The 14,804-nt window shown below is 37.2% G+C and overlaps 1 non-coding gene across 1 annotated transcript; it reads right to left on the bottom strand.

The window, feature by feature from the left end:
* Positions 1-6,529: 6,529 nt before the first annotated feature.
* On the bottom strand, positions 6,530-6,635 carry LOC127483335 (U6 spliceosomal RNA). The gene has a single exon (XR_007909530.2). It is a non-coding gene; the product is annotated as a U6 spliceosomal RNA (small nuclear RNA).
* Between the last annotated feature and the right edge of the window lie 8,169 nt (positions 6,636-14,804).

Below are 14,804 nucleotides of genomic sequence, written 5' to 3' on the forward strand. Positions count from 1 at the left end.
CACTGATTCTGTTTTTAAGGCTCTCAAATGCATTTGTCATTTGTTCTATTGAATTCTTCATTTTATTTTGATATCTTTTCAATATCACAATTGCATGTTCTACTAACTTCCTCATTTCACTTTGATTCCTCTTTAAGATTTCATTTTCACGAGATTTTCTCTCTGGTCCATTATGGATTTCTGTAGTTCTTGAATTTGTTTTTGATAACTTCTAAATGTTCTTGAAATCAGTATCTTGCAATTCATCTGCCTCATTATCTTCATAATACTTTGTTGGAGTGTCATGTTCATTTGGGGGCATCATAATGTCTTCCTTGTTCTTGTTTCCTCGGTTTCTGTGTTTTTTTGTTTGGCATTGTGGAGATATTCTTTGGTTTCTTGGTCTTTTTTTTTTCCTCTCTGTGGTGGCTTTTCTCATTTTACTATGACTCTAGATTAAGTGGATAGTCTGCTTTTGGTGAATCTCTAGAGGCTTGTGGTGGATATAGCCAGAGAGCTCTTTTCAGTTCTACAGTGTTAAGGGTATGCTAAAGGTGACTCACCCATGTTTGGCATGGTAAATCTCTCACTCTCTCTCTCTCTCTCTTTTTTTTATTCAGAAGGGAAGTAATTCCACTCAGCTGAGCTCTTCTCCTTGATGGCAGTCAGTGCCTGAGCATTAGCCACAGTGGGTATAATATTCGTCTGCTCTGTCCCAAGGACCACACAAAGGATCTGTGTAAGCCTCAGTGTAAGCTCAGATTCTCCTGCAATGTCTCCCACCGGGTTGCCAAGGTTACCAAATTTGTGGCATCTCCCACCAAGACTACTCGCATCTCAGCCACACCATGAGTTCTCTCACACCCCCTCAGTTTGTTTTTTTTTTTTTCCACAGTCCCAGTTCATAAGCGCCACACATTCACTAAGTCTTAACCTCCTGGTATTTCTCCCCACCAGAGTCAGGTTTTTCTGCTTGGTTAAGGGTGGGCACAGCCCTGAGCTGGCATAGCTGTTACATATGTTCAAAATGGCGCCTGCCGTATTGTTTTCCCTGCCTTTGTAAGGTGAGTTGAGAGAGAAAATCATGTCTGTACCAGTCCCTTTGATTTTTTTTTTTTCTCTCCTCTAGTTAGGCTGGTGAACTTTCCTCTATGGGGCTTCAAGCCATGTTCTCTCTAGGCTCTTCCTGCCACTTTTCCACCAGTGTCTTGGGCTACTGTGGTTTTGCCTCACTTCCCTTTTCAGCACTGGTATGTATACTCGGCAGCTAGGGTCCCGAGATATGGGCACCCGTGCACTCCATGTAGGTTCACCATGCCCCACTAGTTCTGGAAGAGTTTCCTCTGCAGTTTTTTCCCTAACTCTTCCCTGAGATTGCAGTATCTCCACTTTTATTAAACTATCGTTTCCCAGATTATCAGTGCACTCCCTCCCTATTCCGCCATCTTGGAGCTCCTCTGAGGATTATCATTTTTAATATTCTAAGCAGATAATAGTAGGATTAAAAGCAGAAAATCCTGCTCCTTTCCATTATATCAACTCCATGGAGTCAGCCAGGTAAAAATTAGAGAGTGTGTTGGAACAAGAAGCAAAGTAGTAGTCAGTCCTGAGAAATGAACACAAGAGACTGAGCTGAATGGAAGCCAAGCTAACACTTGCGTGCCATAGTGAGGAGACTCCTCCACTGCTCTCATTCACTGTGTTGAGCAGCCGTTTACCCATTGTTTCAGTTCTTCCTACAAAGGACTCTCCAGAGCAAGGTGACTTTGGAGAGTATCTCATTGACCTTGAACTGTATTCTTTTGCTTTGATGAAATCCATGGATTTGGACATGAGCCTCCTCATTAGGAAAGCAGAGGTGAAGTCCTTGATCCAAAGCTTCCACTAATAGTTTGATGGGCCAGCTTCAGTAGAGGTACAAGAATAAGACTGGACAATATCCTACTCCTATAGTACCTGTTTCAAATATTTTACCTGAGTTCTAATGCCAAGAGTCTCATTTTGATGAAATCATTTAATAAACAATTTAATTCCATAGTACATTAAGGATCAGAGAAAATGAATCAGATGCATCTTATTTCATTAATCATAACTGCCTGGAGGGAAATATTAAATAGAATTGGTCTTTGGAGGAAAACTGAAGTTTAAAAACTTTTATAAATGTTCAAGAAAGGCTGTAATTATCCAGAGTAAAATGTTGACATTGATAACTCCTTCTAAAATTAGGATAGCACAGCCACTGATAGTAATGTGACTAAACATGGAGCTGTTATTAATAGTTTTATGTCTTTAAAGAAGAACTGAAATATATCTTTACAAAAGTTAAGAATGGGAATAGGACAAGGAGGAGGAAGTGAAGGAGCATGAGCAGGAGGGATGGTAGGGTAGGAAGTATCACTATGCTCCTGAATCTGAATATATGAGTTGCATGAAATTTGCAAACGTTAAATAAAATTTAAAAAGAAAATAAAATGAAATTAAAAAATACTAACATTTACATTAAATTAGAGTAATAGTGTCTTATTTACTAAAACTAGAGTGGGCTGAACTTCGATAAGCAAGTGAATTAATAATTATTTGGACTGTAGCATAAAAGACAGTAAAAAGAGATAGACTGGGATGAGATAAATAATGAACACTATATTTTAGTTTATTCTTAGAGGGATCAACATTGAACTCCAATCTGCAAGATTGTTTTATTTATTTTAGATTGTATAACATGAGTACAAAATCACTTCTAAATAAATTTTCATATTATAACCATTCCAGTTTATTTCCATGATCATGATTTTGGCTCATATATTGAATACTCAGCACCTAGCAGCCCAAGTCAAGTGGAATCCAATCTTATTTTTTTTCTCTTTATTCTACAAATATTCCAGGAGAAGCATTATTTCATTAAGCCAAGAAAACTTTTCAAATAAATGCAGATATTTAATATTCTACCCACTGTACAATTTCTTTCTTTATATAACAAAATGAGTAAGACTGCTATTCCTCTCCACTTAGATGGTATAAATTATTAATTATTCCCAAATAAATGTGAAGTTTAAATCAAATTCCCTTTGTCAATACATATTTTTCAGCCAGGGAACTACAAGTCTACTTTTCATTGTTTTCCCACCAAAATCTATTATTCAAGGCTTGCAGAAATTGCAAGGCTTCTGAAGGGTAATACTTTCAAGATAGTTTAAATAATTTCTCAACTCCAATCACTTCAAAAATATTATTTTTTAAGATTTATTTTTTATTTATTTGGAAAGCCAGAGGTAAACACACACACACACACACACACACACGGAAAGAGAGAGAGCGAGAGAGAGAAACATATGGGATCCTGGCACCACATATGGTGGCTTTTCCCTCTGTGACACAATGCCAGCCCTCCAATTAATTTTCAGGGATTTTTTAAAATAAAACAATTTTGATGATAAGTGAAAATCAAAAGCATTAGTAATTACTAAATATTATTTTCTAACTATATCTATTACCCTAATAAAATAAAATAATGCAATATTTAGGATGTTGAACTTAAAGCACATACTAAAAAAAATTTCAAAAATGAGAATATTGTGGCTTTGCCCGTAAAGCTGCCACCTGCAATGCCATATGGGCTTCTGTCTGAGTCCTGGCTGCTCCACTTCCTTAAGCTCCCATGCTAATGCTCCTGGGAAAAGAGGAAAAGATGACCCACATCCTTGGGCCCCTGCACACACATAGGAGACCCGGAAGAAACTCCTGGCTCCTTGGATTCAGATCGTCCAGCTCTGGCCATTGAGGACATTTGGGGAGTGAACCAGCTATGAAAGCTCTCTCTGTCTCTCTCTTTCTCTTTGTAACTCTTTCAAATCAATCAATAAATGAACCTTAAAAAAAAAAAAAACTAATGGATTATTGTATATCCCTTGAAAATAAATATTTAGACAAGTATAATGGTCATTCTCTGCAAAAATCTATTTTAACTCTCTTTTTATTCACTTGCCTATTTCATAAAAGGACGAAGCGTATGTGAAGTTTCTTTCTATAAACTACAATTCAATAAAAGTGACACTATAGCTAACTCTTCTGAGATCCCCAAAGCTAATATGATTAAAATGTTTAGTTTTTGTTATTTAATTTTACCCTAAAAGGGAACAACCAATGCAGTGAGAGTTGGATTGATGATAAATTTTTCATTTGCTTAGGTAATAATTTTCAACCATTCCTTACAATAAAAACAAGAAAATGAAATACAGTTATCATACATACCCAGTGTCATTTTTCCCATTACAATATGTAAAGTGATTATTTTCTTAGGTTTGGAAAGAAAAAAATTATATAGAATTAAATACTTTAAGTTGTCACTCACTCATGTAATTGATATTCTGCTTATTTGAGATTGACATTCAAAATGTTTTGCCATATTCCAGACATTGAATATCTATATACCTACTAATAAAACTGATAACTTTCCGTCCTAATAGTATAGCTTTCACTACAAGGTACTGCAAACAATATCAATGTTGATTATAATGGTTATTACAATGATGATGCTTCCTTCAATTATTCAACTGTTTCTTTTAAAAAAACATTTTTTATTAATTTGAAAAGTAGCGATGCAGAGAGAGAGGGAGTAAGCTAGGGAGCTATCTTCCATCCATTTGTTCACTGCCCAGATGGCTGCAATGACCAAGGCTAGGCCAGGCTTCAGCCAGGAACTAGGGGTAGATCTGGGTCTCCTATGTGGGTTCAGGGGTCCAAGCACTTGGACCATGTTCTGCTGCTTTCCAAAGCACATCCGCAGGGAGCTGGATAGGAAATGGAGCAATGAAGACTGCAACTGGTACCCAAATGGGATGCCAGCATTGCAGGCGGAGTCTTAACCAGCTATTCCACAATGCCAGCCCCTATTTACCTGTTTGTCATCAATCCTCTCCCTACGCACAGACGTTGCAAAACCATACTACTACTCAGGGAGTTTTTCTATTCACTGTTACCTTGACAGCAGAAATAGCTTCATAAACAGAACTATTCTTCAGTAAATGGCAGATTATTAAATATATTTTTAAAATTTTGAAACTTGTGATTTGCTTTCTGTCAATTCTGAAAATACAATAGGAAAATCATTGTTTCAGGAATACATCAAATTATGACAAATGGGTTTTCTGAGAAAAATATAGACAATTGAAAAGCTTCTTTGACATGGCAAGCATCCTACATGATTGCATTATTAAAAATTTACTTCTAGATTAAACATATATTTTATACAATATTAAATTGCATACATGCAGAGTCACATTTAAAGACATTAAACACTACCAGATATAGGATACTAAGCACTTATATTACCGATTCTTGTTGAAATTCATCTTTCCCTAAGACTTAAATTTCCAAACGTACTATATGAGCAGCCAGCAGACTGGGTAAAACTGCTGCCTGCGAGGCCCGCATCCCATGTGGGTGCCAGTTCATTTCCCAGCTGCTCCACTTCTGATCCAGCTCCCTGCTAGTGGCCTGGGAGATCAGCAGAATATAGCCCAAGTGCTTGAGTCTCTGATACTCACACGGGTGAACCAGATGAAGCTCCTGGATTCTGGCTTCGGCCTGGCCCATACCTGGCTGTTGTGGTCATCTGAGGAGTGAACCAGCAGGTGGAAGATCTCTTTCTCTCACTGTCTGTGGTGTGTGTGTGTGTGTGTAACTTTCAAAATAAATAATTTTTTAAGGAAGTGTACTAGGTGAGAAATGGCCTTCAGGAGTCTGTCATCAATATTCTAAGAACTTGATGAAAGTGCACATACTGCTCTTCGCTGCATGGGTATAATTGTCCTCTAAGCACATCAGAAGAAAGAATGGAGTTTCAATGTCAAAAACACATGTAGTCCCATTTTTCAAATGCTGGCATAGCAGGCTGAAGAGTTGAAAAGGAAGTATGCTACATGAAAGGATGCTGAGTTGTGTCCATCTGCTGAGGTTTAAATAGATATAGATTTTTTTATTTATTTACGTTCTTTTTTTCCGTTCTATCGTTTGAGAGGCAGAGAGAGAGAGAGTTAAAGACAGATAACAGGCCAGCGCCATGGCTCAATAGGCTAATCCTCCACCTAGCGGCGCCAGCACACTGGGTTCTAGTCCCAGTCAGGGTGCCGGATTCTTTCCCAGTTGCCCCTCTTTCAGGCCAGCTCTCTTGTGGCCTGGGAAGGCAGTGGAGGATGGCCCAAGTGCTTGGGCCCTGCACCCCATGGGAGACCAGGAGAAGCACCTGGCTCCTGCCTTTGGATCAGCGCGGTGCGCCAGTCGCAGTGCGCCAGCCGTGGCGGCCATTGGAGGGCGAACCAACGGCAAAAGGAAGACCTTTCTCTCTGTCTCTCTCTCTTACTATCCACTCTGACTGTCAAAAAAAAAAAAAAAAAAAAAAAGACAGATAACGAGAATGAGCTTCCACTCACTAGTTCACTTCCCAGTTCGCCTCAATGACCAGAGCTAAGCCTGGCCAATGCCAGGAGCAGGGAATCCGAATCAATCTATACTCATATACATATACCATTTCATCCACATGGGAGAACTGGATTGATTCAAATTTTGGTTCATGAATTTGGATGTCATCTTTGCTCAAGGATCATGCTAATTGTCTCTGTCATTCCAAATTGTAGTGTATGTGTTGCCAAAGCAAACATGAGAAATAAATGCTAACACTATCACTGCCACCTGTCAGGATCTGCATTAGCAGAAACCTGGAGTCAGGACCCAAGGCCATGGATGGAATCCAGATACTGTAATGAGGATCTCAGGTACAGAAACTGGATCTTACCACTGGGCCAAATGACTATCTTAAATGAATTTTTTAGTTGCTGTTCCTTATAATACGTTTTGCCCTTAACACATCATTTCAATGATCTTTCTTTGACCAGTTATCCTGTTTTATTTTCTTTAGTTGTAAAAAGTCTGTATAGCATGGGGCTGGCACCATGGCACGCTAGGTTAATCCTCTGCATGCGAGCTGGCATCCCATATGGTTGCCAGTTCTAGTCCCTGTTGCTCCTCTTCCAGTCCAGCTCTCTGCTGTGGTCTGGGATAGCAGTGGAGGATGGCCCAAGTCCTTGGGCCCCTGCACCCATGTGGGAGACCCAGAAGAAGTTCCTGGCTCCTGGCTCCTGGCTTCGGATTGGCGTAGCTCCAGCTGTTGCGGTCATTTGGAGAGTGAACCAATGGAAGGAAGACCTTTCTCTCTGTCTCTCTCTCAAACTGTCTGTAAACTCTACCTGCCAAATAAAAAAAAATTCTTTAAAGCTAATGAGAAGAAAACAGAGAAATTAGGTTCATCTGAAAATATTAGTGAGTGGACGTGATCATTATTATTCCAAAGTATAATGTTGACACAAAAGTAACACAAAGTAATGATTGTTATTCTTTTTTTAATATTTATTTATTTATTTGAAAGTTAGTGATACAGAGAGAGAAGGAGAGAGAGAGCTCTTTCATCTGCTAGTTCACTCACCAAATGGCCAGGGCTTTAGTCCAATCTGAAGCAAGGAGCCAGGAGCTTCTTGTGGGTCTCGCATGTGGGTGCAGTGGTCCAGGCACCTGGACCATCTTCTGTTGCTTTTCCCAGGCTCATTATCAAAGAACTTCATCAGAAGTGAAGCAACCTGAGTAAATAATTCTTTAAAAAGAAGCAGCAGCAGCATAAGTGGGGCAGCCTGGACTTGAACCAATGCGCATATGGGATGCTAGCACTGCAGGTCAAGGTTTAACCTGCTATGCCACAGTGCTGGCCCAATAATTATTATATATTAAGTAATAACTATGTGCTGGCCATTTTAATAGGCACACTATTTATAAACTCTCTTTATCCCTTCTATTCCTTCTATATTTCCCATTTGTCCATGGGAACGCTGGCAATCGAAGGACAATGAAACTGCGATTGGATTACTAGGTTGCCTGACTAGAGAAACTCATACTTTGTATGTGACCTTTATGTATTCCTTCCTTTTTAGTAATCTTATATTTTATTACTATTTGAAATATATGCAATCCATATGAACACACAGAGAGGATTGTCTTAGAATTATTTTATATAAAAGTAAAATTTTAAATGAGGAATTTTATGTTCTAAAATTTATAGGTAAGCACAGTAATCCCACATTTCTTTTCACTAGTTTTAAAAAACAAAATTATCTTTATATTGTAACCTAATTACCCTCTTAAGAAATTTATTGTTGGAATATTTTCAGCACATACATAGAAGGAAAATGAAGCAGTTGAAATTACAGGCATACAGTGATTACCCAAAGTCTTAGGGCTGAAAAATGAAGCTTAATACCACTTAAGCTGTCACTAAGTCAGAGTTATGAGTATACTCAGGTGAAATTCTTGATAATTGCTTATAATTTTTGTGTTTGCAAAACAATTTCCTAGGCAGATGTTTCTGCATTGTACTAAATGTTCCTGCCTCCATCAAGTGTTGAACATTTTTCCTGGTTTATGCTCCAATGCATTAATCATTTCCAGTCTTTCAAGATGATTACCTGGTAACATTAACATACAAATGTACAGTGATCACTATGCTATTATGAATTCCTTACACTAAGCACACTTGAAAAAAAAATCAAATTTGTCTTTGTTACTTGGTATGGTGCCTTGTTCAGAAAATGAATTTATCACAAATTCACTGGCCTTGAAAATTAAGTATTAATTGAGATTTGGCTATTAGAAAATTATCTCAGAAAAACATCATTTAACATGTAATTCTTTTAAATTTGGGACATTATAAATGAGGTCATTGGCTCATATGCTTGTTTATGCCAATGGCATAAGCTTGCATCACTCCAATTTCCAAGATCAGAGAATGCTTATCCAATCTCCCTTGTCAAATTTTATTTTAAATAATATTTGTATCGAATATTAACTATTTTCCAGAAAAGTATCCAAAGTACAGGTCCCTTATAAGTTTTGAAAATTATTTCTATATTTATTTTTGTAGCCATCAAAAAGAGAATTATCCTCTCACACTCTAAAAGAAGTATGTAGAGGGTGGGAAATATGCTTCTTTGAGATGAATGGAGAGGAATATAGATTAGCTTCTCTGATATTTTGGAATATGAATTCATCTTTTCAGGGCCCAAATAAATTCAGATATCTGTGCCTGTTATAGTCCATGAAAATAATTTAGGGATGTCTCCCTAACACTCAATACATAGTTTAAGGACCAAGCCCAGACTGTAACCATTTGGTCTTCCTGAGTCAGAGTAAAGAACTATAAAAGTGGCTATAGATTTAATTCTATATGATACATAAAGAGCAAAGTGTTGCAAAGGAAGTGACATCAAATATCCCTTAATTTTATGTTACATACATTTCCAAAACTCGTGAAATGAGGGCTTTTTGTAGGAGTACTGTGAAATGCAGGGAGTTTTACCTCCCATCATTGACAGTTTCTACCAAGGGGTTGCCTGCTACACATCAGGGTGCTCTGGGAGGTTACGCAAGAGAAAGTGAAGGGCGGGGTTGGATGCTCTCCAATGCCTGCAAACCTCATCTACTGCCCTGGTAGATTGGGACAATTCCTGTCCAGCAACCAACCAATGCTCTCACTCAAGTTCTGCTTTCTTGCAGCTGATGAAGGTTTGAGTGCCATTTGAGCAGAAATTAGCTTGTAATACAGATGCTCTTCGACTTATCATGGGATTACTTGCCATAAACTCATGGTAAATCGAGAAAGTCAGGGGCAAGCGCTGTGGCATAGCGGGTACAGCCGCTGCCTCCAGTGCTGGCATCCCATACGGTTTGAGACCTGGCTGTTCCTCTTCCTATCTAGCTCTCTGCTGTGGCCTGGGAAAGCAGTGGAAGATGGCCCCAGTCTTTGGGCCCCTGCACCCATGGGGGAGACCTGGAAGAAGCTCCTGACTCCTGGCTTCCGATTGGGGTAGTTCTGGCTGTTGCAGCCAACTGGGGAGTGAACCAGTGGATGGAAGAACTTTCTCTCTCTCTCTCTCTCTCTCCCTCTCTTTTTCTCTCTGTAACTCTTCCAAATGAATAAATCTTAAAAAAAGGAAAAAGTCATAATTAAGAGACACATTTAATATAGCTGCTGCACATGCTAGCTTAGCAACAAGGTAGCTGCAGAGTATTAGTTGTTCCTCCACATAGTTAAAAGACTGATGGAGAGCTGCAGCTCAGTGCCATTGCTTAGCAGCTTGAGAGAACACTGCACTACATATTGCTAGACTGGGGAAAGATCACAATTCATAATTCAAAGTAGAGTTTTTACCAAATGCTTATAGATTTGACACCATTGCAAAGTGAAAAGATTAAAATTCAAACTATTGTAAGTCTTAGATTGTCTGCATATGCATTATTCAATTCCTATACTTATGATATAATCTATTTGTATTAATATTCCACCAATGACTATGGCATGTCAAAACTCCTTTTCTCTAAAAAGCTAGTTTTCTACAATTGAAAACCTTGGTTCTTGAGATTTAATAACTATTAATGTTTTTAAAAATACATCTACTAAAAAAAAGGTGAGACTAACTGAATTGTCATCTAAAAATTGCATTCAGTTCAATTTCTTTGAAATTTTATGTGATAGAAATAAGAAGGACCCCATAAAAATGTAGGATTTAGCTTCATGATAAAATTACAAGAATTCACTGAACATGATTCATTCATTTAATGAATAATTTAAGCAGTTGTTTTCTGTAATTGTTTTAGCGAATAATACAAAAACATCAAGTCCTTATCAGAATAAACTTCCAGAAAGAAAAAAAATTAACAGCATAAATAAATAACCCGTAGTATTACAGTCATAAATGGAAAAAAGAAAAGCCATGGAGGGATGAGAATGGGGAAAGAAATTTTTGATTTTTTTTAATTGGGGGGGGGCATAGATTTCTATTAAGAATAAAGTCATTGCTTAAAGAGACATTTGACTTCAAGGGAGAACAGGAAAAGTCACATCTAGGTGAATTATCTAGGTAAAGGCAATATGTAGTCATGTGTCTTAAGCATCTAGGCTCCTATTTACAAATGCCATAAACTGAATGATTCAAAAACAATAAGCATTTATTTCTAAAGTTCTGGAGATGTGGGAGTCCAGATTAAGGATCGATTTAACAATGGACGCTTTGTCTGGTGAGGCCTGGATTCCTCATAGGTATCACCTCCTTGTGGGCCTCCTGGGGGTCTCTTCTAAGAAGGCCTTCATCCCATTCCATCCACCAGGACTGTGCATGCAGATGCTGGATCCAGTGTAGATCCATTCTAGTTCCAACGAGGCAAGTGAAGGCTATGCTGGAGTTAGGCACTGGCAGGTGCAGGCCTGGAGCAGCAGAATGCAAACATAATCTCATCTAGATCCAATGAGTAACCTCTGCTTTTGTATTTAAAGGAACTTTGCCTCCCTTCTTGGCAAACTAAAATGTTTAGTGCATTATGAAAAGCTTGAGAAGATGTGAGTTCACCAAAATCTACATATAATGCAAACATATAAAGTGCATTTGCATAAACATTCAAAACAAGATATAGTGAGGCTGGTCTTGATATTAATCAGCTTTCATTTTTTTTAACTTTTATTTAATGAATATAAATTTCCAAAGTACAGAATATGGATTACAATGGCTTCCCCCCCATAACGTCCCTCCCACCCGCAACCCTCCCCTTATCCACTCCCTCTCCCCTTCCATTCACATCATGATTCATTTTCTATTCTCTGTATATACAGAAGATCAGTTTAGCATACATTAAGTAAAGATTTCAACAGTTTGCTCCCACACATAAACATAAAGTGAAAAATACTGTTTGAGTAGGCTAATCCTCCGCCTTGCGGCGCCGGCACACCGGGTTCTAGTTCCGGTCAGGGCGCCGGATTTTGTCCTGGTTGCCCCTCTTCCAGGCCAGCTCTCTGCTGTGGCCAGGGAGTGCAGTGGAGGATGGCCCAAGTACTTGGGCCCTGCACCCCATGGGAGACCAGGAGAAGTGCCTGGCTCCTGCCTTTGGATCAGCGCGGTGCGCTGGCCGCAGTGCGCCAGCCGTGGCGGCCATTGGAGGGTGAACCAACGGCAAAAGGAAGACCTTTCTCTCTGTCTCTCTCTCTCACTATCCACTCCACCTGTCCAAAAAAAAAAAATGAATCAACTTTTAAAAATATTTACAATCAAAATGGGAAACTATTAAGGAATATATAAAATATTAACCTTCAAAAATAATATTATCAAAAATTTTAAAGCCTAATCAATGATTATTTATTTTGGAAAATTCATTATTCTTTGCTATTTGTTAGAGAGCAATACTTTAATTTTTAATTTTATTTGTATAAGTCCATTTTTCTGTTTTAAAATATCAGAAAAAATAAATTAAAAAATGACATTAAGGAAACTGAATGCAGTAAACCAAGATAGCCAATTAAAAGAAAAAAGAAAATGTTTAAAAATAAGGAATTCAACAGAGATAAAACATAAAGAAGAATCAATCAGAAATACATTAATCTATGGGAGAAATAAACTCTAATGCAATAATGATTGGCGACTTCAACACCTCCTTGTCATCAATGGACAGATCATTCAAACAGAATGTGAAGAAAGTCACATCAGAGTCAAGCCTATTGTACAGCAAAAGGACCCAATAGACATTTATAGGACATTTTATCTGCAGCTACAGACTATATGTACATCTCTTCAGCACATGCAACATTTAACCTGATAAACCATATATTGGGTTACAAAAAATGCCTCAGTAACTTTTTTTAAAAAATCACAACATACCATTTATCTTCTCAGACCACAATAGATTAAAACTGGAAATCAATGACAAGAATAGAAAAATTACAAATACATACAAATTAAATCAAATGCTCCTGAATGACCAATAAGTAATTGAAAATTTTTAAAAGGGAAAAAATCATTCAAACAAATAAAAATGAAAAAAACAACATATGAAATCTGAGAGATGTAGCAAAAGCAGAATCAAGAGGGAAGTTTATAGCAATAAGTACATACATTAAAAATATAAACATTGAAAATAAACAACCTAGTGGTACATCTCAAGGAACAGAAAAGCAAAACAGACCAAACTCAAAATTAGAAAAAGGAATGAAATAAAAAACAAGAGCAGAGATAAATGAAACCACAACTACAAAAAGCAAGACACACAAAAAAGATCATCAAAAACAACAGGAAGAATCTGTTTTATTAAAAAAGATGAGACAACCCTTTAGGATTAACATTGTTTCCACCTCCCTATCAACTGATTCAACTTCCCACCATGCTGCTTCTGACCTAGCTTTCTGCAGATGCATCCTGGGATGCAGCAGAGCATAGCTGAAGTTCTTGAGTCCTTAGTACCTATGTGGGAGATTCAGACGGAGTTCCCAGCTTCCGGCTTCAGTCTGGCTCATCCCTGTATTTTGTGAACAATTGAGAAGTAAACCAGTGAATGAAAGATCTCTCTGTCGCTTGTTTCTCTCTTTGTGTGTGTATGTGTGTATGTGTGTCTGTCTCTCTCTTCCTCCTCCCTATCTCTTCAAGTAGATGAAAATTGTTTTTGTAAACAACAACTAAAACAGAAAAATAAAAATTAGAGAAAGAGAACATTAAAACTTATAACAGAAACAAAAGACCACAAGAAATTACTATGAAGAACTAACCACCCTAACAAATTAGAAAACCTCGAAGAACTGACAAAAAAAAAAATGACAAAAAAAAGCTAAGACTACATCAATCAAGAAGATAAATAAAACCTAAAAAGACCAATAATAACTAATGATTTTGAAGCAGTAATGAAAAGTCTCCCTTTGAAAAAGAGGTAAATACTGGATGGGTTCACAGCTGAATTCTATGAAACATTTAAAGAAGTCAGAGTCCCAATGCTTCACAAACTAATCCACAAAATGGAAAAGCTGAAATTCTGCCAACTTCTTTTCAAGGGGCCAGAATTATCTTCAAACCAATACCAAAGACACAACACAAAAAAGAAAGTATATCAAGAGATGTAGAAAAAGCATTCAATAAGATGCAACATCCCTTGATGATTAAAACTCTCAACAAATTAGGTACAGAAGGTACATATCTCAAAATAGTAAATGCCACCTGTGACAAACCCAAAGCCAATATCACACCAATGGAGAAAAAAATGAAAGTATTTTCCATATGATCTGGAGAAAGAAAAGAAAATATAATTTGATCACCATTATCAATACAATGTTGGAAATATTAGACCAATTAGGAAAAAAGAAAGAAAGGATATCCAAATTGGAAAGGAAAATTAAAATACCAATGCTTCAAATATCACATGACTTTATATACAGAAAATCTAAATATTCCTCTCAAGGCTGCAGAATTAAGTAACAAAGTTGGTAAAGTTTCAGGACACAAACTCAGCAAGCAAAAATAATGATAGCACTTTTATATACAAATAGAAAGCTTGCTGAAAGAAATTGAGAAAGCAATCCCATTCACAATAGTTAAAAAAAATAAGAATAAATTTTACCAAAATAACTAAACATGTCTACAATAAAATTTATAAAACTATTGATAAAAGTAAACATGGGGGACAAAACAAAATTGAAAGATATCCCTTATTCAAGGATTGGAAGAATTGTCCATACTACCCAAAGCAAACTACATACTAATGCAATCCCAATCAAAGTACAAATGACTTTTTTTTTTTACACAATTAGAAAACTAACTATAAAATTCATGTAGACAACAAAGAACCACAAAGCAATCCTGAGCAAAAACAAATAAGCAAAGCTGGATGCATCACAATACCTATCTTCAAAGACTACCATGAGGTAATAATAAATAAAACACTTTTTTTCTGGTGTAAAAACACATAGAGCAATAGAG

Source organism: Oryctolagus cuniculus, chromosome 8 (assembly GCF_051225735.1).
Source record: "Oryctolagus cuniculus isolate XC-2025 breed Fujian yellow rabbit chromosome 8, ASM5122573v1, whole genome shotgun sequence".
Taxonomy (NCBI): domain Eukaryota; kingdom Metazoa; phylum Chordata; class Mammalia; order Lagomorpha; family Leporidae; genus Oryctolagus; species Oryctolagus cuniculus.